The sequence below is a fragment of the Falco punctatus genome, assembly GCF_963210335.1.
Source record: "Falco punctatus genome assembly, contig: scaffold_30, whole genome shotgun sequence".
Taxonomy (NCBI): Eukaryota; Metazoa; Chordata; class Aves; order Falconiformes; family Falconidae; genus Falco; species Falco punctatus.
In genome coordinates, this window is record NW_027660235.1 from 2,114,313 (window position 1) to 2,139,391 (window position 25,079).

The 25,079-nt window shown below is 54.4% G+C and overlaps 1 protein-coding gene across 1 annotated transcript in view; it reads right to left on the reverse strand.

Moving 5' to 3' along the window:
• Window positions 1-25,079, reverse strand: part of LOC308057486 (uncharacterized protein) — a gene marked incomplete at its 5' end in the record, with an annotated part of 607,752 nt that overhangs the window by 551,485 nt on the left and 31,188 nt on the right. The window lies entirely within an intron of this gene.

Genomic DNA, 25,079 nt, shown 5'->3' on the forward strand with positions numbered 1-25,079 from the left:
CAACTCTCAGTACATGATGCTGCAGGAGGCAGTGAGTGACCTTTTTCTCTCTAGCATTCCCCTGGAAACCATCTGGAGAAGGTTCTCTGGACACATCTCTGTCACTCTCACCTGTTATAAGACAGTTAGTAAGCAGCCTCAGGAGAGAAGGTGGGGACGCTGGTGCTGCCGCTGCTCCCCCCTGGATGCTCACAGCACCATGAATGATTTTTAAAAGGCTGTCAGAATCATGTTCGCTAGCCTGACTGGCAACTTCCAGTATAATTACATAATTTCAGGACTTTAAAAAGTAGGGAAAAAAAAAAAAAAAGAGGCATGAAGTTTAGGTGCTAAAAGTGCCAAACCTGTGGAAGGAAGTTAAACCAAACCAAAGAGAAGGGAAGCAGAAAATAAATCCATTCAGTCTGTGCAGGAACAGAAAAGGCTTCCCTGTACCTCCACCTCCCTGGCTCCAAACCCGTGACTGTGTCCCATGTTATCCTCGAGACTGAGTTGGCCATGAGATGCTGAACTCTGTTCTACAGGAGAAATAAAGATGTTCTTCAAGAGCGATGCACAAAGGGAAATGAACTGAATTTGCGATGGGCCATGAGATTTTTTTTCTCTGATGTGAGCAAATCTACTTCTGAAGGGGAGCATGCTAAGCTTCCTGGGCATTTAGCACTGAGAAAGAAAAGTGAATTTTCTGATTCCCAGTTAAGAGAAACCTCTCCACAAAGAGACTCAAATGGTAATGGAAAGGCCCAGCAGGTCACTTAGCTCCTTTTTCCTGATGAGGAGGGTGGCATTCTTGATTAGTTTTAGTATTGCTTCAGCTCATTCTACCGTGTTGGATACCTGTCTCAAAAATCAACCCACAACATTCCTTCCATAATGACTGTCCTGCTGCTAAGCCCCACACAGCTCCCCCCATGATGGAATGGGGAAAAGAATTGAAAGGCTCAAAGTAAAATGTTCTTGTGTTTAGTGCCTGTTTAGCCTTTGCCTGTTTTGTTTTCATCATGCTGTCCTACGTGCAGATCATCAGGGCTGTGCTGAGGATCCCCTCTGAGCAGGGGCGGCACAAAGCCTTTTCCACGTGCCTCCCTCACCTGGCCATTGTCTCCCTCTTTGTCAGCACAGGCGCGTTTGCCTACCTGAAGCCCCCCTCCATCTCCTCCCAGTCCCTGGATCTGGTGTTGTCAGTCTTGTACTCAGTGGTGCCTCCAGCAGTGAACCCCCTCAGCATGAGGAACCAGGAGCTCAAGGGTGCAGTGTGCAAACTGATGACTGGATACTATTCCAAACATGAACCCATTGCTCTTCTGCACAGCTGTCATCATGGAAATCATTACAGACCTGGGTTGTGGTCTGTAATTACTGTTGATGTTGGTGTTGTGTTACCTGTAATGATGTCATGTCCCCTCTCAGTCACTGTTATCAGTGGTACAGAATCCTCCATGCAGGCAGTTACTAGCTGAATCCCTCAGTGACCAGCACTTGGACCAACACTGTTGAACACCTTTCTGATCCCCCTGTACGCTATGACTGTGTGCGCATTCAGCACCTTTGTGGATGGTACAAAACTGGGTGGAGGTCTTGAGCAACCTCCTCTAGTTCACCATGTCCTGGGCAGGTGAGCCAGACAAACTGTTGTTCAGGGCTCCCTTCAAGCATGAGTTACTCTATGATGCAATGAATCATCCCCTTGAAAGGTTTTTGGAGAAAGACTATGCTGAGGGAAATAATAAAAAATAGGAAAAAAGGAATGAGAGGATATAGAAAATATGTCAATACAAATATAGGATTTTATTTGAGAATATTTCTCCACTCAAATGGTTTCTAGGGATTATATTTGATAAATTTGATAAAACAAACATGCTTTTCTCTGGTCAGGTCCCAGGCCAGAAGGATCGTGATGGAGAAGTATGCTGTTAGGAACTCAGTTATGCTTACAGAAACTGCTAATGCAGAAGGAATTGCATGGCTGTGAAGGGGGATGTGAGGCCGTTTCATTCTTGGGAGGTGCCAGGCCAGCCACAGGAACGTGGCTGGGACAGTCCCTCGGCCACTGTACCCCCTAGGCCTTCCCCAGGAAGATAGGAATGCCATGTCCATTTTCTTGGGGACATGACAGGACAGCAGCAGGCATGTGGCTTGGTCATGTCTCTGGGAGAAGCTGAAAGGCCAGAAGCAGTCAAGTGGTATAGAAGACCATGTGCAGGTTCCTTCTCAGTGGTGAGGGGAAAGAGAACGAGAAAAGGCTAATGGGTTGGGTTCCATGCTTAAAGGAAAGTTTCTGCGATGGACAAACTTTCCTGGGTAGTGGGGAAAAAAAGGAGAGGGAAAAATATGTCACAAAGTACAACTCAGAAGGTGGAGAGTGGCTATCAGGAGGAAGAACTGTCACTGCAAGGGTCCTGCTGCGGTGCAAGGGCTCAGCCTGAGGGAGCCTGGATCAGCCCATGGTTTGTGTTTCAAGGAACAGCCGGTGAGAGTGGAGGTACCTCAGCGAAGGTATGGCAATGTTGGGGTGAGAGCAAGGCAGGGCAGCGAGATGGTGCCTACAGCCTGCAGGGAAACAGGGGCAGTTGTCCCACCATGTAGAACAGCCTGCGGTGGAGATGGAAAAGGGTTTTAGCAAGGCTGGTAAGCATGAAGAGAACCCAGCTCTTTGTCCCCTTGGCTATGGCAGCTGTTTCTGTCACTGAGGCCTGTGAGAAGACATGTTGTCCTCATGGCACTGGGTCATCGTTGCCTCCTTGCAGCCCCATGGGGAAGCTGGAAGTTGCTGTGCCATTGCTGTCCTTCACTGGGCATTGGATGCCCACCTTCCATGGTCCCCAGGAAGAGCCCTGAGCCCTGTGTGAGGGACAGCACCGACCTCCCCACAGGCTGCAGGTCACGGATGGCCTTTCTGCTTCATCAAGCAAGCCAAGGCTTTGCTCAGCAGCAGAGCTGCCTGCACAGCGCCTTTGCCTTCCTGCACTCACAGCCTCCAAGGATGGGCTCTAACAAGGCCACGGGGAGGCTTTCTCAGCCATGGCCCTCAGCGGGGCTTGTTAATGCTTCCAGGGGCTGTGGGCTTTGCTCCTGACTTGGTGTTCTTGAGAGGTTTTTTCAGCCTCCTCTCATGATCTGAAGTTCACAGCACCAAAGACACCCTGGGCTCATGACGAGGCAGAACGCCCTGACAAGCCCAGTCTCCTCCATCAGGGACATCTGGTCTTCAAGTCTTGCTTGCACAGTTAATGAGATAAGTTTCAGAAGTACAGTGAAAGAGAAAGGCAGGTAATGCTTTTCCAATTGCAATTGATGCAGAGTATCTCGCGAGAAAGTGCGGACAGGTGGGAAAAGCAGTCCCTGGAGATAAAACACTGCGTGGACAGCCTTGCTCCTCAGCTCTCCAGCCCCACGATTTCTGTTCTCAGCTCCATGAGATTTACATCACTTGACATCAGATTTCTTCAACCATCTCTGCAGCTGAGTGTAGCAAGTGGTTGGCAGTAATTGTTGCCTGCTTTCCTTAGAGAACAGGGTGTTAAAGACAAATAAAAGAGGGATTTCTTATGGAGGGGGTGTGTGGGGGATAGGGTTAGAAATTAATAAATAAAAATTACATTTCTCAGATATTACTTCAAGCAGATCCCCATGAGGTCTATTGCCGCTACTGAAGAGTTGCCCATAGGGAAAATTACAGACGCTACTGAAAGACAGTCCAACTTTTCTTCTCTGAACCTTAGAGGAGAAGCTGCATAGGTAAAATGGATTGGGGTGATCACAGAGGAAGAGAAGAAAGGCATCTGGAGATGAACTCCTTAACCCAGACCTGTAAATCAGGAAACCAGGACATCTGTGTATTTCAAATTTCTGAATTCCATAGAAGGTGTGAACTTTCTGGAACTCATGACAAATATTAGGATGTTTCAGTTCTTTTTTATATCTGTAGAAATTCCCCCACTTTGATCTACGTATACGCAACAACTGGTATTAAAACCAGCACAGACTCTGCCTTCAGACGCCAGCTTCATATCTAATGCCATTCCAATTTGCACAGCTCTAGGGGCTATTTCTCACACTTCTTCCTGCAAAGCCTTCATGGCACCTGCAGGGTCCTTGGCCATCTCTTCCATTGCTGTGCATCTCGTTATCGCTGCCTTCTCCCATTCAGGAACCGCTAACCAAGGAGTAACCGAGGCCACAAGCAGGCTGATGATCTGGGCTATCATTATGACACCCATTACATCTGAGAAGCTCATAGGCCACTAGGAGGCACGTGGCCATGAAGGCGAGTTTGAGGTCCCTGGAGTGTCCCGTTCCCTTGGGGGATTGGCCATCTGCAGCCCAGCTGGTTATGGCTGCAGTAAGAAAGGCACTTGGACTCTGAGACAAAGTGTCATTTCCAATGGCCTTGGTTAGAGCAAACTCTCTACACACAGAGACAATCGTGTCAGCTGTATTCCGTCCCTTCCGAGGCCGGGAACACGGAGTTTCCAGCGTTGGGAGAGTGGTGCAGCAAGTGGTGCAGATCCTGCCTGCAGAAGGCTTATCCCACATTGTCTCCTGTGAGCTCTTGAAGTGTTTTGTGCCAGGGAAACCCATTCTAGTCATCACTTCTCGTGTTCTAAGAGGAGATGTTCACTTGGGAGTTGGTAACTGCAGTCCCAGACAAAGGTAAGGGCGTGCGGTTGGCCATTCACCAGCAGCTTCCTGCAGATTTCTTCTTCCAATAGGGCTTGTTCTGCAAGCCAGGGACACACTCAGCACAGCTCAGCCTGAAGGCCAAGAGGTACATGGAGCACAGCACAGGCCTGCTCAGGTTTTCTGTGACACTCATCACTAACTCCTCCATGTGCAAAGGTCTTCTGCTCAGATTCCCTGAACCTCCTGATGAAGGTTAGCAGGGCAGAATTGTGAGCAGAAAGGAGCAGCAGAGGCGTTCTGTGCTTTCAGCCCACTCTTCAATATCCCTCCGGCGCCTCTCAGGGTGTGGGTGATTAGGTGGTTGGGAGCAATGGAGTAATTTGGCCCTGGAAGGACCTGTGAGGGGAATGGTCATATAATACTTTGGACATTGTTTCTCATAATCAAAATCTGTTTGAATTGGCAATAAATGAAATTGGCCTTTGGCAAGACAACATCTAATTGGTCATTACAGGGATAGGTGAGTAATCTCTCTGTCTTTATCTTGACCCATGAGCATTGCTGGTTTATTTCCTCCCTTGTCCTGTTGAGTCAGGGAAGTGAATGAGCAGCTGGGGCACGGGTAGGTTTCGGGCCAAGGTTAACCCACCACAGGACCACATCAGGACTGCTGTGCCCGGAATGTGGCTCCCCAGCACCAGAAAGACCCCGACAGATTGGAGCAGCTCCTGAAGAGGCCAGAAGGATGGGTGGGACCTGGAGCGTATTATGGACGAGGAGAGGCTGAGAGAGTTGGGGTTTTATTTGAGGAATCGTTTAGAGTGAAAGGCCAGAGCGCTGGGCCCAGGGCTGCTGGATGGCAATCCTTGGCCTGTTTCAATATTTGTCAAAACAAGGCCATGAGCACATGATCTGGCTGGAAGTCTCTGACCACGGCCTTGGCTGAGTGACCAACTGTGGCAAGAGCTATGGGACACTTGTGTGTAAGAAGTGTCTGTAGGAAAATGAAACACTTCATATTGGAAATGGCAAAGGAGTTTGGTCTCACTAAGCCACCAAGAAGGTTAGACGTGACAATGCAGCAAAGGTCCCTTGCTGGGGCTGGGGTCTATGACCACACAGGGAAATGAGCGGTGATTGGGACTTCTTGGGGAAATTTTCCCTACTGCATCCTCCCTGGGGTCTCCAAGGAACATGAAACAGTGCAGGCCCTCTCCTTTGGTGCCTTGCTTCCTTCACCATGACCCCTGGGTCTGCACCAGGACCACCCTGCTGTGTGCCCCCACCCTGCACACCCACACAGCTGAGCTCTCACTGGTGTTTCCCTCTCCCTGGACCTTCCCAGCCCAGCCCCCCCCCAGCTCTGCCCACCTCCCCTTCCCTCTCCCCAGCCCAGGCAGACACAGCAGCCCACGCTGGGCTGGCCCCATGCAATTGCCCACCCAAAGGGGGCTGCAGAGCTCTGGGCACTCACCCCATGGCCATAGACCATCACAAGGGCACAGGAGATGCTGGTGGGCAGAGAGGGGTCTCATCCTGCCAGTCAGCCCCAGGGCTGGCACCAGCCATCGCATGAAGGGACAGAGGCCAGTGTCCCCCTCTGTCTGCTGCTCCTCTCTCACAGGGACCCTGATTGCCCACTCCCGGCAGCCCCTCGGGGCCAGTCCCTGTCCCCAGCACCAGGCTGCTGGCCTGGGGGCTCCCCAGGCACCTCCTGCGGCACCAGGGACACAGCAGCCTGCCCCAGCTGGGGCATACACAGAGACACCTGTACTTGCCCAGGGAGGTGGTCTCAGGCATGGCCCTGAGCAGGCGGTGCTGCTGTGCAGGGCAGCGGTGCCTGAAAGCCCAGGGAGATGGTCCCAGGCACATCCCTCTTGGTCACCCACCATTCCCATGGGCACTGGGCACCCACACGCCAAGGCTCAACACAGGCCCATGCCCTAACGCGTTGCCCCATGCCCTCCTCCCCTGAGCCATGGGGAACCCAAGCCCAGCAGCACGCTCCTGGGGGCAATGCCTTCAGCCTGTTCCTGAGCTCAGCTTTGGAAGAAGAGCCCAACGTCCAGACATGGGCACGGAGAAAAACCACCTTTATTACAGAGATGCAACACTGGAGGCCAGCTGTACCACCCTCCCATGCACAAAAAATCCTCTGGGTCACACAGGCTGCATTCCTGCTTTTGAAGAAGTGCAATGGGTGCAGATATTGCAGGGCAAACAGGATTGTAACAGATACAGTCATAAATGTACAAGATGATCCAAAGATGAGCAGGAAGTCCCCTGTGAAGATACACAAGGCAGCTCATTTCTCCTGAGAGACACCTGACTGCAGCAGCTTCTTCACTGCACCCGTGAGCTCCTGATTCCTCACGCTGTAGATGGCGGGGTTCACTGCTGGAGGCATCACCGAGTACTGCACTAACACCACCAGATCCAGGGATGGGGATGACATACAGGGGGGCTTCAGTTAGGCAAACATGACAGTGCTGAGAAAGATGGAGACCACGGCCAGGTGAGGGAGTCACGTGGAAAAGGCTTTGTGCCGTCCCTGCTCAGACGGGACCCTCAGCACAGCCTTGAAGATCTGCACGTAGGACAGCACAATGAAAATAAAACAACCAAATCTTCCTAAGGCACTAACCACAAGAAGTCCAACTTCCCTGTAGTAGGTGTGCGAGCAGGAGAGCTTGCAAAGAGCCTGGCCCCATCCTCCTGACATTCACCCTTAAGGGATTTGTAGGCATTGGTAAGACACCCTCAGCCTTGTCTTCTCCAGGCTGAACACACCTAGCTCTTTCCACCTGTCCTCATAAGAAGGGGGATGCTCCAGACCCCTCATCCCCGTCGCACTTCTCTGGACCCTCTCCAAGAGCTCCCTGTCTCTCCTGCACTAGGGGGCCCAGCACTGGACACAGCACTCCAGGTGGAGCCTCAGCAGGGCAGCGCAGAGGGCGCCCCAGGCAGCCCTGCAGACACATTGGGTGCCTTTGTGCCAGCCACCGATACCACTGCTGCAGGGCAGTGAGCTCTGTCCTCCCTCTACCCAGCAGATGCAGAGCAGCCCAGGCACACAAGGCACATCACACCGGGGTCTCCACTCGTGTGCCTGCATTCTCAGGCTGCTGGGTTTTCTCTCCAACAAGCCCTACTAGCCCCTGGATGATACAGTTGGGGAACACGCCGACCAGTTTCACAGTGGGCCTGTCAGCAGCTCCATGGTGTGCCTGGAGATCTCCTTCTCCTCCACCAAAGGCCCTCAGGGCAGCAGATACCTTCAAGTCTGAAGAGAGCTTTGCAAGTTGGTCTTTGCAATACCAGCAATGTCTAATGAGGGCAGAGGTGTTCTGCACAGGTCTGACAGAGCTTCCTAGGACCTGGAACGCCAGGCAGCTGGTTCTGGTCACGTTGCATGTTGGCTTTACTAAGAACAGCAGTCAAGTTTTTCTTGTCTGTTTTATTGCAGTCTTCCCTTTTTTCTTATGTTTCCCTTTCTCCGCTGCCCCTCCCTCCCTTTTTTTTATTTTTCTCCTCCAGGTAACTACTGGTTATTGTGTTTTGTTTAGTGCAATGCTACTAAAAAGCTAAATATGCAAAACCACTCTGACCAGGTCACCTCATGGACAAGATGCCTTTGTGAAGGGAGCCTGTCGGGGCACAGGAACTTTTCAGCCACGTTCACACAACCCATCCCGCTGACTGCGGCATCTTGTGAAGCATAACGGTTCGCCATGTGCCCAAGCACAAGAGCTGTAGCTGAAGTGTGTGAGTGAGGAACGGGAGGAAGAGGCACAGCCTACTTGACATCCAGCTGCCGGGATCCTTCACTTCCCTGGGTGGCATTGGGTGCTGCCAGCTCCTGCGGCCTGGCCCTGCAGCCAGCTCAGCAGGGAGGGAAATTTGCACCTACGCCTGTCAGATGCCAGCTGGAGGAACAGCGCTGAAGGAGACTTGGAGCGGAGCTGACTTTGTCCTGAGCAGCGAGGTTTTGGTGTGACACTGCGATCCAGCCTGCGCTGGTAGTTGGTGCCAGGAAAACAGCACTGGAGTCCTGGTGTCCTGCTATGGCAGGGGCAAAAACGGCTGCCCCCAGCAGGGGAGGGGCAGGGCAAGATGCCCTGAGCAGGACAGGGACAGAAGTCAATGCCCCCTGAGGGGCAGGAGCAAAGCTCGCCACCCCAATGAGGGCAGGGGCATAAAGAGCCCCCTGAGCAGGGCAGGAGTCAACCCAGGTACCTGGTGTGGACAGGGGGCAAAAGCAGCCTCCCCAGGCCAGGAGGGGAAACACCAGCCATCCCCAGGGGCACATGATGACAAAAAGCCACCCAAGCGAGGCTGTGGCCAAAGTGGATGTCCCAAGCACAGGCTGAGTCCTGGGGGCAGATGCAAGTCATGGGCAGGTGCTTTGCTCCACGAGTCTCACGCACACAGTCCTGTAGCTGGGACGAATGGCAAAGAAACCCTGTGCAACGCGACGGTGCCAGCCACAGCTGTGCACAGGCAGCTTCCAGCCCGGGGCAGGCGTTGACTCCTCTGGCTGTGCGCAGCGGGGAAGAGGTGGGAACTGTGCCGGCGGCCGAGCAGCCCTTCGCCAGCAGCACGTGGGGAAGCCCAGCGGCACCGGCTGCTGGCTGCAGGGGAGGTGCCCAGGCTGGGGCAGCTGCCTGGCCACAGCGTGTTGCCGTGCAGCCCCATGTCACAAAGGGGCAGTGATGCGGCATCCACCCGGAACTTGTGACCTCACCTGGCCAGGGCTGGACATCCTGAGCAGCGGGACGGCCAAAGCCAGTTGGGCTGAGCTGCCCGTCAGGATAACTCGGCTCCTTCTTGAGCTACTTGCGTGGCTTAAACATTTCTCCTTTCCTGCTGACTGCTCCTCAGCTTCCACCCTCTTCCAAAGGTAACTAGGACTTTGCTTGTGGGACAGGTCCTAGAAGAGGTAGGTTGGGGATAAAAGTGGAGGCTGCTCTCTACCTCCCAAGCTGTATGCTGAGCTCTTCCACCCTTCTAGGCTGGCCAGACAGGCGCTATGGGTACAGTTCCTGTTTGGTAATTCCTATTTTTTTGCCGTTGCCAAGGCTAGGGAAGTAGGGAGGTGGCAGGCCGAGGCATTGAGCTCAGCGTAGCCTGACCCGAAGCCCACCTTGACTGATGGGTCAGGAAGGGAGACCAGAAACACAGCCCAGCAAAGGCAACCGTTACAGTAGCGGCCAGACACCGGTCACTCCTGCAGACAGGGTGGGCAAGTGTGGGCTGGAGAGCCAGAGGGCTCTGCTGCCAACAGTCGCTACAGGCAGTTAAAGCGACCACTTGAACACTTTTGATGGCAAAAGTTGGCCTCTCTTTCTTATGGTGGTTGAATGATTTTCTTGAGCTCCACTTTCTTCATTGCAACCAGGTGACGGTATTGGTGCTGATCTTCTCTTTCTGGGCCGCATCTGGACATTCTTTGCCAGCCAAAGCTTCCTGCTCTGCTCCTGAGAGGAGCCACGGCCACAATGGGAAACGACTCCTGTGAGTAACAGCTTCACCAGCAGCCTTGGGCTTTGTGAGCCCCCAAATGCAATGGGCACGGCTGCTGCTCCATCCTGGAATGTTGATGTGGGGACAACCTCGAGGGAATTCTGGGGTGTTTCCTGAGAGCAGCCAGGCCTACCCAGGGTTTTTTGATTGGGCGCAGCAATTGGTCATTTTGTCCCTCCTCTGCCATTCTACACAAGCATTTGGAAGATGACGTTGCTCGTAGAACAAACTGACATCAGTAGGGTTCCCTTCTGGGCTTGGTGCCTGCTTGTTTTCGTCAAGTGACAGTCAGAAAAAGGGAAGGCTTGACCCGATCATTCAAGACTCTAGATGGAAAGGCGAGTATCCCGAGCCCAGAAATCAGAGTGTGGGTTTGTTGGATTTCCAGCAAAAGAAGGAGGTGAACAGGCTATTTTCCCAAACCTTTTCCAAGCAGTAAATGTCACAGGCAGTGTTGGGTTTCCCCTGTTCTGGCTTGGAGGTTGGAGCTGGTTGTCCTGGGTGCTCCTGCAGAGAACTTGGCTTTTCAGATACGCTTCTGTGCAACAAAACCATCATTTCCCTGCAGTCGTTGCCGAGGGAATGGCTCCACCACAAAGGATCCTCTTTCCCCCGGAGAAGATTTGCGTGGACTGGCAGCAAAGGCAGAAAGCTGGAGCAGGCCTCTACAACGCGAACAATACGTGCTTCCTCAACTCCGTGCTGCAGTGCCTGACGTACACACCCCCTCTTGCCAACTACCTGCTCTCTCATGAGCACAGCAGCTCCTGTGAGTACTTTTAGGAAGATCTCCTTGTCAGTCTGCTGGGCACTTCCCAAGCATCCCCAGAACCTGCAACGGGATGTAGGAGAAAAGCAGCCCTTCTTTGTCAGCTGCCCCCAAGCTGGTGTTCTTGGAACACTCAAGCCTAGAAGCCGCTTGTCCTATCAAGGTGTGCTCGCTCTCACAAAGACGCCTCTTTCTAGTCCCAGGTGTTGTTCCCGATTCCTGCAGGTTAAACTCTCTCTGCTGGTTGCACAGAAAACTTCTGTCAGTGAAGCATCCCTCTCAAGAATGTTTTCTGTGTACTGAGATGTCCTGGGCATGCTGGGCCGTTGGCACCTGGGGAGGACTAGGAGACTGTCTAGGACAACTCCAAGATCTCCATGAGGTTTCCCATTCAATGGCTCTTTGACTAACCTGACTGGCTTGCTTCCCTCCCTCCCTCTTCAGGTCGCCAGCAAGGCTTCTGCATGATGTGCATCATGGAAGCGCACGTTAACAATGCCTTGAACACCTCAGCCAGTGCCATCCAGCCCAGGGACGTCATCAACGCCCTCCCACGTAGGTCACCTCAGCTACTTTGATGTGCTTTCCTCTGTTGGTAGAGGACTGAAGTACTACCTTCCTCTTGATTAGGAATAGGAGGACATTTCATGCTTGGCATGCAGGAAGACGCCCACGACTTCTTATGCTGTACTGTCACTGCCATGCAGAGAGCTTGTCTGGCTGGAAGCAGCGCGTAAGCACAAACAAATGACCTTTCAAAGTTGCCCAGCCTTTTGGCTGCCTTGATGTACCCCCATCAAGGAAACACTACGCCCAGGGCTTGCAGGCAAAGGAAAACTCTTTCAGGAGATAACTCTCTGCTTTACTGTTTCCTTCCAGCTGGGACATCTCTTCTCAATATACTACCATCGTCCATCAAATATTTGGGGGCTTCCTGAGGTCCAGAGGTATGTTTCCACAACTGTTGCTCTCCTTACACTTGCCTGTGCCCTGCTGTGTGCCTGTGAGAAACAGATGAGCGTGTGGCTGGCTCTAGAAAAGATGAAAAGCATAAATGGGCACGACCTATCGACTTCACCTGTGGCTGAGCATTTCCCTTTGCCTTCCAGTCATGTGCTGCAGCTGCAAAGCAGTTTCCGATTCCTACGAGGCCTTCCTGGATGTGCCTTTGGATATCAAAGTAAGAGGGTTTCTCACTGGGCTTCAAGACGTCCCAAGCTCCTTGTGGCTTCCCAGAATGTGTGCAGCTGGCCTTGAAAAGTGCACTGTGAACACAGGAGAGCTTGGTGGGAGGTGGGAAGTGGTATGGGAGGTGTCCTGCAAAGGCCACGGCAGCGGTCTCCCTGTAGGTGCTGGGCAAGCACGCATTATACTCTCTGCACTGAGGGTCTCTCAGCCACCATCTCTTTGCCTTCCCTCAACACCCACCTGGCTCCTAGGCTGGTGGCTCGTGTTGTTTTCATTCCTGATGACCCTGCACACCATCGGCAGCTGAACTGAGCGGTGGCACGGTGAGGTAGCTCTTGATAGTGTCAGCCGGAAATCTCTGGGAAGGGAGGGAAATGTTCGGCATCATACCCTCTTTCCTCCTCCCTCTGGCCACCCTTTGCAGGGTCACGGTGTGTCTCCTCAGCGTCATCCACCTGGGTCTTGTGGGCAACTCCCCCTGAGTGCTTGGGTGAGGGCATTTCCCACAGCTCAGAGCTCTCCTTTCTCACCCCTCCAGGCAGCCTCATCTGTCACCGCAGCTCTGGAGGACTTTGTCAAGCCCGAGCGGCTGGCTGGTGAAAACAGCTTTCGATGTAGCAGGTAAGAGGATGTCTAACACCAGATTAAGACTTGTGCCTGTGTGGAGATGCTGCCTGTCATCGAGCCTCAGGAGGTTCGATGTACAATCAGGAGGCACAGCTTTTCTTTCTTACGGCCTAATGGTTCTGAAGAGTCTTGAAATGGCGTGAGGACGTGTGAGGTGGAAAAGGTTGTCTGGCTGCCTTGGGGCAAGCTAGGGTGCATTTCAGTGCTTGGCTCTCTGCTTGCTTTCAAGGTGTGACGAGATGGTTACTGCCTTCAAGAGGTTTACAGTCGATCACGCGCCCAGGGTGCTGACGCTGAGCCTGAAACGCTTTGATTTCTATGGCAAGAAGATCGGCAAGGTGTGTACGCAATTGGAGGGCAACTCTCTTTCTCTTCCTGGAGCAGGGGATTTCCCAAAGCAGGATGCTCTGTCACAAGCTGTTCAGGTGGAGCTTTTTGTGTTCCCTTCTGGGGCGAGGAAAGCTCCTGTGGCAGGGCAAGCACATGCTCTGCTGCGACAGAGCTGCTCTGGCCGAGAACAGTTTCCTGCCACCCAAGGCGTTACCTGCTGCTTCAGGGACAAGAAGTGTTGATGAGCCCCAGAGATGTATTTTAACATGGCTGGGCCCCGGTCTTGGCAGGCTTTTTCACGTGGTATGGCAGTATCCTTCCTGAGCCCTCTTGGTCTCTCCGCAGTTTGTGCAGTATCCCCAGTACTTGGATCTCCGGCCATACATGTCTCAGGGAGCTGCAGAACCGCTCCTCTACACCTTATATGCTGTCCTGGTGCACAGCGGTGGCAGCTCTCAGGCAGGACACTATTTCTGCTACACAAAGGTAAAGAGCCACTTCCTTTGTCACGGGGAAGAATGTGTGCTGGGGAAGGCAAACTTTTCTGGTAGCCAAGCTTTTGGGGGAGAAGGTCTCCTGACTGGCTGGATGGGATTTGCACTGGTGGATTCTTGCTTCTGTAGTTTGCTGCCTGTGTTTTTCTGCAGAAACCACGCAGTTCATCTCCAGGTATCATTGCCTTTATTTACAGGCCAGCGATGGACTGTGGTACCAGATGGACGATACGTTGGTGGATCGTTGCGACATAAACACAGTTCTCGTGCAGCAAGCCTATTTACTTTTTTATGTCAGGTAACAGCCACTACTGAAACGTGTCGAGAATGCATTTCCCTTTCCCAGTTTGGCTATTTTCCTTCCGATCCTCCTGAGTGTTTCTGTCCTAGCAGACAGTTACTACTCGCATCATTCAGTGCTGTCCAACGTGAACGGCCCCCCGTCGGTCCTTCCCTTCCCTTGCTGGGCTTTAGGCTGCTGCCCCGATGTAAACTGCTACTTGTCTGCTCTCTGTAGCTGTTTGATACAGAGAAGAGTCCCTAAAGCGGCCTACAGGGAAGATCTGGGGGACTCCTGATCAGGGTGTGTAGTGATTAGGTGAGGGGCAGCAGTTTTAAACTTCAAGAGAGTAGATTTAGAGTTGATCTTAGGAAGAACTTGTTTACGGTGAGCGTGGAGAGACACTGGCAGAGGTTGCCCAGAGAAGCTGTGGATGCCCCGTCCCTGGAAGTGTTCAAGGTCAGGCTGGACAGGGCTTTGAGCAACCTGGTCTGTTGGAAGGTGCCCCTGCCCATGTCAGGTGATTGGAACTAGATGACCGTTAAGGTCCCTTCCAAGCCAAACCATCCTGTGATGCTATGATTCTATGAAATGGAGGCCGTAGGGGGTATGAAGGTGAGGTCTTGCTGTGACAGGGGCAGACCTAGTGGGAAGACCCCAACTGAATTTCCCATATTCTTGTCTTGACGTGCCCACTCCAAGTAAATGAGTGAACCCCAGAGGGGGCTGCAAAAGCAGCTCTAAACAAACACTGATCCTTGTTTGTTCTTCTTCTCCCGCAGATGCTCTGCACGCAGCGCTACTCGGGAGCAAACCCTGCTGAGGCAGGGAGAGAAGATCAGATCCCCAAGGCGCAGCTATGATCTCTGCAGCCAATTAGTGGAGCACAGAGAGTACCACCAGTCATCAAAGAGGAGGAGAACAAGTCCTCCAAGTCATTGTCATGCTCCCAGGATTGACACAAGTCAAGGGCTTCCCAACAGTTTTTCGGAGTCACCTCCTGCACCCAGGTCTTCTGGGAAGAAAAGCCTGCTGAGGCAGAGAAAGCGGAGCAGATCCCCACGGCGTGGCTATGATCTCCGTAGCCAGTTTGTGGAGTACAAAGAGTACTACCCCTCAGCAAGGAGGAGGAGAAGAACGAGTCCTCCAAGTTATGACCATGCTCCCAATGATAACGCAACTCCAGGGACCTCTAACGGCAGCTCCCAGTATTCTGCTTTCAGTGCTGCTCAGCAGCAAACCCTGCTGAGGCAGAGAGAGCGGAGCAGATCCCAATGGCACTGCTATGGTCTCCAAAGCCAGTTAGTGGAGCATGGAGAGTACCACCAGTCATCAAAGAGGAGGAGAACCAGTCCTCCAAGTCATCGTCATGCTCCCAGGATTGACACAACTCAAGGGCTTTCCAACAGTTTTTCCGAGTCACCTCTTGCACCCAGGGCTGCTGGAGAGAAAACCCTGCTGAGGCAGAGAGAGCGGAGCAGATCCCCACGGCGTGGCTATGATCTCCGCAGCCGGTTTGTGGGGTACACAGAGCACCACCACTCAGCAAGGAGGAGGAGGAGGGTTTCAGTGCACTACAGATGCAGCTGAGAGAAATACTCAGGGTGCTGTGGTGGAGACACGGGAGGTTTGCAACCCTGGATGAGTGTGGAGCGCAGCATCTGTATCATGGAAAATCAGAGAGGAGGAGGAGGAGGAGGAAGATCCAGGAAGCACCGCAGGTGACTCTAACTTTGAACAAGCTGCACAAAAAGCAGCAACAGCCCACCCTGTCCCTCCTCCCAGTGCTGCCTGTGGTCACCAAGAGCTCAGAGGGAGCTTCCAGAGACTGGGACAGCTCCGCCAGCTGGCCCACCTGCCCACAAGACAATTGAGGAAGAGCTTTAATCTCTCTTCTGCTTTGGGGATCACCTTGCAAAAACAACACTCATTTGGAACCCACCAGCAGAGAAGCCAAAGCCAGAATTAAAAGCAGTTGCTGGCCTTGCACAAGTCACTGAGGGGGCATGTACTTCTCTAGGAGTTGGTGGAAATACCCACTGTGGGAAGTTTATGCCATGAGGTTTTGAAAGCTGTGTGCTTGCACGGGCCCCTCTTGACATCTCTTCCTTTTAAACATGGAGTTCAAGTCACTCAAATGGAAAAGGGCTGGGTGAGCCGACAGCGAGCGGGACCGAAAAGGACTGAACAGCCGGGCCCAGCGGGTGCTGCTCGGTGGCACCAAGTCTGGTGTGAGGCCAGGAACTAGCGGTGGCACCCAGGGGTCAGTACTGGCTGCAAACCTCTTTGTCACCTTCCTTAATTAACGGTCTCCATGACGGGGCAGAGGGCACCCTCACTTTGGTAAATGACACCAAAGCGGGAGGAGCGGCACTTAGGCCAGGGCATCGTGGTGCCATCCCAGGGGACCTGGGCAGGCTGGAGAGAGGGGCTGACTGGGACCTCATCTAGTTCAGACCTCCTTCAGCATACACAAGCCAAGCCTGTGTATAACAACGAATATGCAATGTACCATGAAGCCTAAAGACTGAACAAAGGAGGGGAGAAGTTAGAGGAGAGTCCATCGTAACTTTGTCCCATGGGTCTCCAGGTACCCAGTGAAAGCACAGCAGCTGCTTTGACTGGTCCGCCATGTCCCTGCACCATGACGCGCTCAGCAATTTTTCCAGGCAGAGTACAGAGGCGCTAAGGGGGCCAGAGGGACCCTGCAGGGCTCCTTGAGGGACTGTGGGACAAACAGAGTGCCTGGGTCGCCCTGACTGCCTCAGGAGGGCTCCCATGACCTGGCTGGAGAGCAACACAAGGCTCTGGGGCATTACAGACACCTATGGAGGGGTGCCGTGGAGACTCAAGGGGAATGGCCGAATCTAGGGGGCCAGGCCCCGAGTCCAGTGGGCTTTCTTTTGGTGCTAGAGTCCCTGCAGAGGGGTCTGGGGTGCAAGGAAGGGCTCAGGAGGCATCCTGGGTGGACTAGAGCGAGCCAAAGACAGCTCCAGCGCACCCTGGGGCAGAGGGTGCCCCGGGCCAGGTGGCCTCCACAGCCATCAGGGACCTGGCAACAGGCATTGTGATGTGTGGGGGAAGGGAGCGTGGCATGGGCTTGTTGTGCTCGTCATCTCCCTGCCCCTTTGCAGTGCCTTGATGTTGCAGCTGGTACAGGCACTGCCCCCCACCAGCGCAGGGACCCTCACACAGCACTCCAACATCACTGGCACAAGCTGCCCAGAGGGGCCTCTGGAGACGTTCCAATGCCACCTGCACAGAATTTTGTGCAATCTGCTCTAGCACAGCCTGCTTTTACAGGGGGGTGGACTAGATAATCTCCGGAGGTTCCCTCCAACAACGACCACTGTGTGATTCTGGGACTCGTGGCACTTTGGCTGAGGAAGAAGATGTCAGGATCCTCAGGCAACCCAACGTCTGACTGCCCTCCCAGTCTCCCTGTCCAAGAAACCTGCCAGTCCTCACTAGCAGAAATTGGAACTCCACACGTGGGCTTGCAGATGTGCATGAGCACTGCAGGGCAACAGCCTTCTCTCTCTTCCCCATCCTATACTGCAGGGTAAGTGCAGATGTTCTGCGGAGGGAACACCAATCCCCACGGGCCCTGCTGCCCTCCCTGTCATGCAGTGGCTCCTCTACCCTGGGCTCCCTCTACTGTGTCCCAGACCAGTGGCCTGCTGTGATGGCACAGCCAGTGGCACTAACCTGCATAGCACATTCCCAGTCCCGCAGGGCCACTGGGTGCCAGTGGGGAAGCTGGGAATCGCCCCTGGCCAGGACCCAGCAGGAGTTCCTCATGGATGGCAGGGATGCCAAAGCATGAAGAATTCCCTACTGGATGTCAGGGAAACAGCACAGAGCCCCACCCATGTGAAGCCACCCCCGGCAGCCCCTCAGCCATAGCTGTGGTTACACAGAACCTCGCCAAGGAGCTCATCCGCATCGTCCAGGACACCCTCATAGTGACCAAGCAGTACAAAACGTTTTTGCAAATGATGATGGCCAAGTTGCGAAAGGAAGCCTGTGGTAGGACCCCCCCCCCCCCCGCAGTGCCCTCCTCCCCCCTGCCAGGAAAGAGGAGCAGCTCTAACCAGGCCTGCTGCAGCCCAGAGGGTGGCCCCAGGGCCTTCGAGTGGAGCTGCTGGGGGCAGATGCAGACATGGAGAAGACAGCAGATGGGGACAAAGACCAAGGGCAGGACACGGTGCCAAGCAGAAGCAGCCCTATGCAGACGGGCAGAAGGAGCCCGGTGGGGGTGACGAAGAGGAGCCCCTTGGCGCCAGACAGAATCAGCTCCATGGGCCTGGGCAGCACCATCCATGTGGGGCCAGGCAGGAGCACCCCAGCAGAGCCCAGGCCCCAGCACCGGGTGCCCGTGGGCAGGGCACGTGGGCAGGCGGCCTCAGGACTGTGCCAGGCAGGACTGTGCCTGCAGGACGGCTGCTCCTGGCTGTGGGGCTGCTCAAAGCTTTGGTGGAGATGCGACTGCTGGCCCCACTGCATCCGCTTCTGCAAGCCCCCGTGGTGGCAGCGCTGCTCCCAGAAGAGCAATGGATTTCCCTGCCAGTGAGCGGCTGGCAGGGTGCAGGGCTGGGAACCCCTGGGCTTCCCCCATCTGAAATGTTCAGTCTTTTTTCTATCCTGGTGCTGGGGCTCATCCATCCGTCCCGCAGCTGGGGCTGTGTCACTCTGAGTGCCTGAACCCAGTGGGGACAAGCAGGCATTGGGCACGGCTTGCACCCACAAAACAGGGGGTGGGGGTGTCTGGTACCACAGTGGGTGGCGTGTGGGGACCGGGCTGGGCTGGAGAAAGGGGCCGGCAGAAACCTCATCAAGTCCAACAAGTGCCGAGTCTGGTGCCTGTGGAGGAACAAGGCCAGGCCCCGGCACAGTCAGGGGTCACCTTGCTGGAAAGCAGCTTGGCAGAGGAGGTCCTGGTGGGCCCCTCAACGAGATGCCTACTGGGCAGGGGACTTGGACCCCTTGCAAAGGGGGGATCCAGTATGTATTGAGACGCCACAGTTAATCCATACACCACAAACACAAAGTCCTGCTGTCCCCGGGTTGGCATATTCAAATGCCTAACAAATGGGGTAGGGGCTTGGTCCCTTAAACACTTTTTGTCCAATACAGATAAGAGAGTTGAAACACGGGAAATAAATCCCTTACCCCATGCGAATACTCTCCTCAGGAACTGTTTGTGAGCAGTTAGTTGTGAATCGTGGAATAGAACCATGGTATACCCCAGACTTGCAAACCTTTATTCCAGACATGTGACCTTGTTGGGGTTTTCTTGCACCAGGGTTTAAACCTGGAGATCCCGTATGTTGGGCAAAAACTACCAATCGAGAAAACACATTGAAATATATGTGGTTTCACTTACTATCAAAACAAAGTGGAATTTTGTGAGGGAAGGAAAAGAAAAAACCTGTGACCTATCAACATGCTCCACCGTTCAATATCCAGCCCCTCAGGGTCCTTTCTGGGCATGTTCAGATGGCAAGTTGTACTTCACACTAAATAGTTCCCTGAAATTATTTACATATGCCTAAGGCACTTGTGTATGTCACTTTGCTCCTGTGGGGCTTTCTTGGGGCCTTTTGAGACTACTGGTGGTCAACAAGTTGCTGACCTTTCTTGGGGCACATGCACTCTGGTTGTATTATAGAACCTCATTTATTCTCGGTGCTATATGGTTTTGACAGCAGTGCTCTGTTACCCCACTTCCCTTGGCTATTGTTATAGCCCAGGTGCCTCAGAAGGCTCGCCACCCTTTGCTGAGTTTACTCAATAGGTCTAGTTAATCACTGCTTTAGCTGCAGCCTCTCCTGATGACTCTTTACAACTTCATCCTGTCAGCGAGAAGCATCCAGCTCTGCCACTGAAGGGCAGCAGGCTCCAGTCACCAGGCTGCTCCCCACAGGGCACAATCCCTACTGCCTGGATCTCGGTGGTGAGAGGCTGTATATAAAAATGAACTATTTTCCAGCAAGGGAAGCAAGGCCTGAACACGCATACTCTGCTGGTAATTCTCCCAGGCAGCTGCATATTCCCAGTCCCTCAAGGGGACTGGGCTTCCCCCAGGGCTGCCCCAGCCCAGCCTGACTCCAGCTGCCCAGGGGCCCGGCACGCTGGGGGGTGGGAGCTCCCCCCCACACACACCCCCGGGCAGCCAGAGGGCAGGAGACACCCCTGCGCCAGCCCAAGGGCCTCCATCACCCCAAGGCCGGCCCCAGCCCCCACTCAGCCTGGCCACAGACCCAAAACAGGCTGCGACCTCCCAGCCCAACGTGGCTGCCAGGAGGCTGAGGGTGGGCAATTACAGCTGCCAGCACACTCTGGGAACAACATAGCCATGGGGCAGCCCCGGGCCTACAGCTCCCAGCATGCCCTGGGAACAGCATGGCCATGGGGCAGCCCCGGGCCTACAGCTCCCAGCATGCCCTGGGAACAAAATGGCCAAAGGGGAGCCCCGGGCCTACAGCTCCCAGCATGCCCTGGGAACAACATGGCCATGGGACAGCCCCGGGCTTACAGCTCCCAGCATGCCCCGGGAACAACATGGCTGTGGGACAGCCCCAGGCCTACAGCTCCCAGCATGCCCTGGGAACAACATGGCCATGGGACAGCCCCGGGCCTACAGCTCCCAGCATGCCCTGGGAACAAAATGGCATTGGGGCAGCCCCGGGCCTACAGCTCCCAGCATGCCCTGGGAACAACATTGCCATGGGACAGCCCTAGACCTACAGCTCCCAGCATGCCCTGGGAACAACATGGCCATGGGGCAGCCCCAGGCCAACAGCTTCCAGCATGCCCTGAGAAAAACATGGCCACCAGGCAGCCCCAGGCCTACAGCTCCCAGCATGCCCTGGGAACAACATGGCTGTGGGACAGCCCTGGGCCTACAGTTCCCAACATGCCCTGGGAACAAAATGGCATTGGGACAGCCCCGGGCCTACAGCTCCCAGCATGCCCTGGGAAAAACATGGCCATGGGACAGCCCCAGGCTACAGCTCCCAGCATGCCCCAGGAACAACCTGGCCATGGGGCAGCCCCGGGCCTACAGCTCCCAGCATGCCCCGGGAACAACCTGGCAATGGGGCAGCCCCAGGCCTACAGCTCCCAGCATGCCCTGGGAACAACCTGGCCCTGGGACAGCCCCGGGCCTAGAGCTCCCAGCATGCCCTGGGAACAACCTGGCCATGGGACAGCCCCGGGCCTACAGCTCCCAGCATGCCCTGGGAACAACATGGCCATGGGGCAGCCCCGGGCCTACAGCTCCCAGCATGCCCTGGGAACAACCTGGCCATGGGGCAACTCCAGGCCTACAGCTCCCAGCATGCCCCGGGAACAACCTGGCCGTGGGGCAGCACCAGGCCTACAGCTCCCAGCATGCCCCGGGAACAACCTGGCCATGGAGCAGCCCCGGTCCTACAGCTCCCAGCATGCCCTGGGAACAACCTGGCCATGGAGCAGCCCCGGGCCTACAGCTCCCAGCATGCCCCGGGACATCTGTGCCATGCAGTCGGGCTTTTGGGGGATACCAGCCCCCATCCCCAGCCCTGCAGGCCGGGGGCCACTGCCTGGGGCTGCCTGAGCACAGGCCCGGGCCCTGGAGCCTGGGTGGGGCAGGGAGGAGGGAAAGGAAGGCACCGAGTGGCAGGGAGAGGTCAGTCAAGGCGGAGGGGTGGCCGGAGAGGGACAGGAGGCGGCCAGAGGGGCAGGGGGAGGGGGAGGGGCTGGGAAGGGATGGAGAAAGGACAGGGACCGGTGAGGAGCGGGCAGAGGGATGGAGAGGGACAGAGACAGAGGGGCAGGGGGGTGTCGCAGGGAATGCAGGATCAGCAGCAGGAGAGAGGGACAGGGAGAGGAGCGGAGGGGTGGGAAGGGGGACAGAGGCACAGACAGCACAGGCAGGGCGAGGGGACAGGATGAGCAGGCTGTGGCTTTGGCACTGGCGGCACAGCTGCTTCTGTGGGTCTTTCCTTTCCCCCTCTGCCCTTATCCCCTCCCCACCCTTCCCCTTGGTGAGGCTGTGTGCCTGCTCTGGTGAAAGGAGCTCCTGCACCAGCCTGAGGGCAAAAGAAGAGGGGCAAGGAGCGAGCTGTCGCAGTCCTTAGTTTGCAGGTTTAATGTATCCTCCCTGTTCAGAAGACACAGCGTGTCTGTGTGTCAGTGGTGCCGGCAGATTTTTATTCTTTATAGCAATTTCTTATAATACCAGACTTCATGCAGAAGGTTCACATTCTGCTTCTAGTAAACGGAATTGCTTTTATGCATGCTGCAGTCTGGATGTGGCAAGTGCCAGGTTAGAGATGAAGATGGAAATGAAAGCAAGTGACGCACACGCAGTGGTGACCCTGCCACAAGCATGCTGTGTATGGACCTGGGAGAACGCTGCAGGGACTCTCAGAAGTCAAGGTTTTCAGTGCTGTTTCTGTGTTTGATACCCAAGGGATGGTTTCCCTCTGTGTGCGTTTCTGGGCAGGCATGTGCATGGAACATAGGTGTGTCTCTGTGCCGTAAGTGGGACTGATGGCAGCTTTTCATTTCATTCCAACTCCAAAGTAAAGAAAGATTGTACCTGCAAAAGAATTCAAACAGCCGTCCTTCTTTCCCAGAGCGAGCATACAAGCATGGGGGAGTGGTTTACAGGTTCAGAACTTCAGCCAGCTCTGGATGGTAAACCCTCAGGAGAGGAAAGAGAAGCCCCACTTTTTTAACTACAGCTCTGCTTCCCTTAAGATGACTTCTTGTTAGATTGTGTCGTTAGTCAGATTAAGAGCACATGATTCAACTGTGCTTGTTTAAGAAGATACTTGAGGGTTACTTACTGTCTTAAATCCTCTTACAAAGTGGAGGAATAAGGAAAATAAGGAGAGGAAAGGCTGTGCTCAGTAACGGTGTGACGCAGTTCCTTAATTACCGGAAAAGACAAGGCCTCCCACCGTGCCCCCCAACCCTGAAAAAGCACAGGGGCCACTGCTGTTTTAGCAATGCCCAGGTCTCCTTCTTTCAAGGCTTGGCGTCTTATGCTAGCCCACACATTGTGTGGGTCGGGGGGATATAAATCTGGCTTCTTTTTCAGGGTCCACCGGCCCCGGATCAACGGGGTCTTCCTGTGGGGGGTAACCTGTGGCAAAAACCTTCAAGGGGTTGGGGGGTTTCAGGTTGTGCAGCGGTAATGGAGTTACTGTAGGAGAGTTTCCTTCCCCTCCCGGCTTTTTCTCTGTGACTTTTTTCCTGTGCTTTCAAAATCTCAAAAATGCTTTTCCACCATGGGAGCATGCACTGCGCTTTGGCATCCCCCGATGTAGTCGCATCCCATCGTTTTACCCCCACATCATCCCAAAGCTCTCGCGTAAAAATATTAGATGCAGTCACAGTGAGTAATTTTACCTGTACCCATCTAAGGATTGCCTTGAAATCATGCCAGGAATATTCTTTTCATGCTTATTAAGGAGAGCTTTCATAAGCTCAGATAATCTCTTTCGGGGGAAGACCTCTGATTGCCCATGTTTCCCACAACTCACCTCTAAATTCCAGAGGGACTTTTTTTTCAATTCCTGCTTCCTTTCAGTTGCTCATTCAAAGCTGACTCGCGACCTGCTGCTCAGCCTGGCGGCTCATAAACGCATCACGTCAGGGTCACCAAATTGCCGCGACGAGAGATGGGATGCTGCTTGATGCAAGCAAATGTCGATTTATTGTATACAATCACAAGTTTATATACGTTATCAGAGGCCACGCGCTTTAAACAGATTGGTTCTTTAAACTACACATTACATACTAGGCAATCCCTCATTGGTTAACTACAAACAAAGAACACTTTAAGTAAGTTTCAACAGTCATCAATCAGCACAAAGTTGTTACTTCTCTTTTGGGCCATCTGTTCCTCATTCCCTTATCTTTACTCAGCCTGACTCCTCCTGTCAGTTGTTACCTATTCACATGCCTTGTCCTCCCGAGGTTTGTAGCCATCCTGCCAAGGTTTTATGGCCGTCCTCCCAAGGTTGATGGCCCACAAGCTCCAGCACATCCCCGCTTATCAGCTGGACCGTACTTGGAGACTTGCCTCTCAGGCCCTGTCCATATGTTCATGGCAGGGGTTCACTGCTTGGCTCTGTGCTTGCCTGAATCTCTGCTGCCACTTTTCCGTGGCTCCGCTTGGTGGCAATGGAAACTCAGCTGTGCAGGTCAGAGCAGGGGCTGAGATGCTGAAAGCATCACAGGGAGGTTGATGAGGAAGCTGAGCAAGTGCCTTCCCTCCCCAGCACGCTGCAGATGAAACCAGCATCAGCTCTCCTTTTCCCTCAGGCTTTGGGGGAGCTGTTTGTTCCTGCCTGCAGACAGAGAGCGGCTGCAGGGCAGAGCTGGGCACACAGGGGCTGAGCTGGGCTCTGTGAGCGCTGGCAGGGAAGAGCCCTGGGGCCAGAGAAAGAGCTGCTGGCAGGGACAGCTGCAGGCAGCAGAGCCCTGGGCAGGGAGGGGGGGAGATGCTGAGGGGAACCCTGATGCAGGGCAGATACGGGCACCTCCTGGCCACGGTCTGCCGTGCAGGTGCCTTCCCTGAGCAACGCACCTCTGCTCTCCTCTCCCACCCAGCACAGCCTTTAGACCGTTGGTTTCATGTGTTTCAACACCCCCTGGTCCAGCAGAGCAGCAGAAGGGATGAAGTGCATCTCTCGTGCTGCCACGGTGCCATTTCTCGCTGAGCAGAGCCTGAGGGTGACTGCCCTGCACTGCTGCTGTGTGGGAGGTGGTGTGCCGGGCTGGGGAAGGGGAAGGAGTTCCCGAGTGTCCCTTTGTCTCTCTCTTGGCCTTGCTCAGATGCTATTGGGATTGCAGACAGGCTCTCTGGCAATAGGGGTTTCAGCTGCTGGCTCAGGTGCAGACCTTGTGGGTCCTCCTGTGCAGACATGTCCTCTAGCATGGAGGTGTCCCAGCTTTCCCCTAACCAGTGATGCTGTGGGCAATGCAGTCTGTGAGGCTGGCGGAGGAGCTGACGCTCTGTCTCGAGCTTTCCAAGATCAGGACCCTTGACTATCTACTTTGGGTGTCCACCCAAGGTCTGTGCTGTTTCCAGGGCACACAGTGAGCCCTGGGTGTCCTTGGATAGCAGTGTGGTGCTGAGCCTTCGGTAAGGGATGAGGCATTTTGTTCTCTGCAGTGGATCCCTCTGCTCTCAGCAGTGCTGGCTGCTTGTCAGGGTAACATGGCAGTGGGATCACTCTCCATCTAA